Source organism: Lagenorhynchus albirostris, chromosome 8 (genome assembly GCF_949774975.1).
Source record: "Lagenorhynchus albirostris chromosome 8, mLagAlb1.1, whole genome shotgun sequence".
NCBI lineage: Eukaryota > Metazoa > Chordata > Mammalia > Artiodactyla > Delphinidae > Lagenorhynchus > Lagenorhynchus albirostris.
Window position 1 is genome coordinate 34505129 of NC_083102.1, and position 4752 is coordinate 34509880.

General features: G+C 35.3%; 1 pseudogene; it reads right to left on the bottom strand.

Moving 5' to 3' along the window:
• Positions 1-2880: 2880 nt before the first annotated feature.
• On the bottom strand, positions 2881-3038 carry LOC132524986 (U4 spliceosomal RNA; annotated as a pseudogene).
• Between the last annotated feature and the right edge of the window lie 1714 nt (positions 3039-4752).

Genomic DNA, 4752 nt, shown 5'->3' on the forward strand with positions numbered 1-4752 from the left:
ACCCAGATCAGAAAAGAAGAAGTAAAGCGGTCACTATTTGCAGATAACATGATACTATACACAGAGAATCCCAAAGATGCTATCAGAAAACTACTAGAGCTGATCAGTGAATTTGGTAAAGTAGCAGGATACAAAACTAATGCACAGATATCTCTTGCATTCCTATACACTAATGATGAAAAATCTGAAAGAGAAATTAAGGAAACACTCCCATTTACCACTGCAATAAAAAGAATAAAATACCTAGGAATAAACCTACCTAAGGAGACAAAAGACCTGTATGAAGAAAACTATAAGACACTGATGAAAGATATTAAAGATGATACAAACAGATGGAGAGATATACCATGTTCTTGGATTGGAAGAATCAACATTGTGAAAATGACTATACTACCCAAGCAATCTACAGATTCAATGCAATGCCTATCAAACTACCATTGGCATTTTTCACAGAACTAGAACAAAAAATTTCACAATTTGTATGGAAACACAAAAGACCCCGAATAACCAAAGCAAACTTGAGAAAGAAAAATGGAGCTGGAGGAATCAGGCTCCTGGACTTCAGACTATACTACAAAGCTACAGTAATCAAGACAGTATGTTACTGGCACAAAAACAGAAATATAGATCAATGGAACAGGATAGAAAGCCCAGAGATAAACCCACACATATATGGTCACCTTAGCTTTGATAAAGGAGCCAAGAATATAAAATGGAGAAAAGACAGCCTCTCAATAATGGTGCTAGGAAAACTGGACTGGTACATGGCAAAGAATGAAATTAGAACACTGCCTAACACCACACACACACACACACAAAAAACTCAAAATGGATTAAAGACCTAAACATAAGGCCAGACACTATCAAACTCTTAGAGGAAAACATATGCAGAACACTTTTTGACATAAATCACAGCAGTATCTTTTTGGATCCACCACCTAGAGTAATGAAAATAAAAACAAAAATAAACAAATGGGACCTAATTAAACTCGAAAGCTTTTGCACAGCAAAGGAAACAATAAACAAAACTAAACAGTCCACAGAATGGGAGAAAATACTGTGAATAAATGATGCTACCTACATGGGATTAATCTCCAAAATATACAAACAGCTCATGCAGCTCAATATTACCAAAAAAAAAACCCAACCCAATCAAAAAATGGGCATAAGATCTAAATAGACTTCTCCAAAGAAGATATAAATATGGCCAAAAAGCACATGAAAAGATGTTCAACATCGCTAATTATTAGAGAAATGAAAATCAAAACCACAATGAGATATCACCTCACACCTTTCAGAATGGCCATCATCAAAAAGTCTACAAACAATAAATGCTTGAGAGGGTGTGGAGAAAAGGAAATCCTCCTACACTGCTGGTGGGAATGTAAATTTGTACAACCATTATGGAGAAAGGTAGGGAGGTTCCCTAGAAAACTAAAAATAAAACTTTCATATCATCCAGCAATCCCACTCCTGGGCATATATCCAGAGAAAACCATAATTCGAAAAGATGCATGCACCGCAAAGTTCATAGGAGCATATTTACAATAGCCAAGACATGCAAGCATATGTCCATCGACAGAGGAATCGATAAAGAAGATGTGGTACATGTATGCAATGGAAGGTTACTCAGCCATAAAAAAGAATGAAATAATGCCATTTGCAGCAACATGGATCCAACTAGAGATTATCATACTAAGTGAAGTAAGTCAGACAGAGAAAGACAAATATCATATGATATCACTTATATGTAGAATCTTAAAATATGATACAAATAAACTTATTTACAAAACAGAAACAGACTCACAGACTTTGAAAACAAATTTATGGTTACCAAAGGGGAAAGATGTTGGGGGGAGGGATAAATTAGGAGTTTGGGATTAACATATATTTACTACTATATATAAAATAGATAATCAATAAGGACCTACTGTATAGCACAGGGAAGTCTACTCAATATTCTATAATAACCTATATGGAAAAAGAATCAGAAAAAGAATGGATACATGTATGTGTATAACTGAATCACTGTGCTGTACACCTGAAAGTAACACAACATTGTAAATCAACTATACTCCAATATAAAATAAAAAAGTAAAAAGTAAAATAATGCCATTTTAAATAGTAACAAAAAAACCCACCAAATTTCCAGGAATATGTCTAAGAAAAATCACAACATCTACAAAGACAACCACAGAACATTACTAAATAAAATTAAAGGAGATCTAATTAATGGAATTGTATGAATTTTCATGTTAGAAGACGTATTATCAAAATTTTAATTTCTCCCATGCTGAAATATAGATTCAACTTAGTCCTAATAGAAAAAGTCCTAGCAACATTTTGTGTGTGTCAATGAGGTGACTTTTACATTTATATGGGAATGAGTGGGACCAGGACAACCAACACAATTATGAACAAAAAATAATAAAGTTAGAGACCTTGTAATACCAAAAATCAAGACTTATGTCGCTGCAATAGGGGAGCAGTATGAAAAAGGCAGAAGCTTAGACAAATTTACCATGGAACAGAATGCAGGCTCTAACAGTGTATCTGTCCAAATTTAGTCACTGATTCATATGCTGCAGTGAGAGAAAGAAGGGTCTTTTTAAATAAGTGGTACTGGGTCACTGGATATCCATATGGAAAAGAAACAAATCTGGATTCCTCCCTAGCTCACATCATGGTCAAGAATAAATTACAGACAAAACTACACATTTTGAGGCTCTGAATGTAAAAGGTAAGACAATGAAATTTCTCGAAGACGATATAAGAGTTTATCTTTCTGAACTTGGAGAGGCAGAGATTTCTTAAAGTGCACACAAAAAAATCACTAACTATAAAGCAAAAAACCTGATAAGCTAGACAATATTAAAATTCACATTTTCTAGTTATTGAAAGGAGAAAAATGCAAGCCATAAAGTGAAAGAAGTTACATGTGATAACAATGTTCAATGAAAGACAATATAGTTTTCAAATAGCAATAATTGTGCCTCGGATAAACCTCACTGGCTACGATACTGCCATTGGGCAAAACTTGAAAGAAAGTATAAAGAACAAATGGAACAGGATAGAAGGCCCAGAGATAAACCCACACACATATGGCCACCTAATCTATGACAAAGGAGGCAAGGATATACAATGGAGAAAAGACAGTCTCTTCAGTAAGTGGTGCTGGGAAACCTGGACAGCTACATGTAAAAGAATGAAATTAGAACACTCCCTAACACCATACACAAAAATAAACTCAAAATGAATTAAAGACCTAAATGTAAGACCGGACACTGTAAAACTCTTAGAGGAAAACATAGGAAGAACACTCTGACAAAAATCACAGCAAGATCTTTTTTGACCCACCTCCTAGAGTAATGAAAATAAAAACAAAAATAAACAAATGGGACCTAATGAAACTTCAAAGCTTTTGCACAGCAAAGAAAACCATAAATGAACTGAAAAGACAACCCTCAGAATGGGACAAAATATTGTGAACAAATCATGCAACCCACAAGGGATTAATCTCCAAAATATACAAGCAGCTCATGCAGCTCAATATCAAAAACAGAACAACCCAATCCAACAATGGGCAGAAGACCTAAATAGACATTTCTCCAAAGAAGACATAGAGGTGGCCAAGAAACACATGAAAAGATGCTCAATGTCACTAATTATTAGAGAAATGCAAATCAAAACTACAATGAGGTATCACCTCACACCAGTCAGAATGGCCATCATCAAAAAATCTATAAACAATAAATGCTGGAGAGGGTGTAGAAAAAAGGGAACCCTCTTGCACTGTTGGTGGGAATGTAAATTGATACAGCCACTATGGAGAACAGTATGGAGGTTCCTTAAAAAACTAAAAATAGAACTATCATACGACCCAGCAATCCCACTACTGGGTATATACCCTGAGAAAACCATAATTCAAAAACAGTCATGTACCAAAATTTTCACTGCAGCTCTATTTACAATATCCAGGACATGGAAGCAACCTAAGTGTCCATCAACATGAATGGATAAAGAAGATGTGGCACATATATTCAATGAAATATTATTCAGCCACAAAAAGAAACAAAATTGAGTTATTTGTAGCGAGGTGGATGGACCTAGAGTCTGTCATACAGAGTGAAGTAAGTCAGAAAGAGAAAAACAAATACCGGATGCTAACACATATATATGGAATCTAAGAAAAAATTAAAAAAAAAAATGGTTCTGAAGAACCTAGGGGCAGGACAGGAATAAAGACACAGATATAGAGAATGGACTTGAGGACACGGTGGGGGGAAGGGCAAGCTGGGACAAAGTGAGAGAGTGGCATGGATATATATACACTACCAAATGTAAAATAGATAGCTAGTGGGAAGCAGCCGCATAGCAAAGAGAGATCAACTCGGTGCTTTGTGACCACCTAGAGGGGTGGGATAGGGAGGGTGGGACGGAGAGGCAAGAGGGAGGGTATATGGGGATACAGGTATATTTATAGCTGATTCAGTTTGTTATACAGCAGAAACTAACACAACATTGTAAAGCAATTATACTCCAATAAAGATGTTAAAAGAAAAAAATATATCAGTAACCAAAACACAAACTGATAACAATGCATTTTGGGGGTGTACTAACTAGAATTTATTTACCTGGTTCCTCTTAATGGCTATGTTTTTGTAATGCTCTGTTTTTCTATGAAGTAATGCTGACATCAATATTCTTATTACACATGTAATTTGCACAAATGTTCCCCACACACCCATTTGT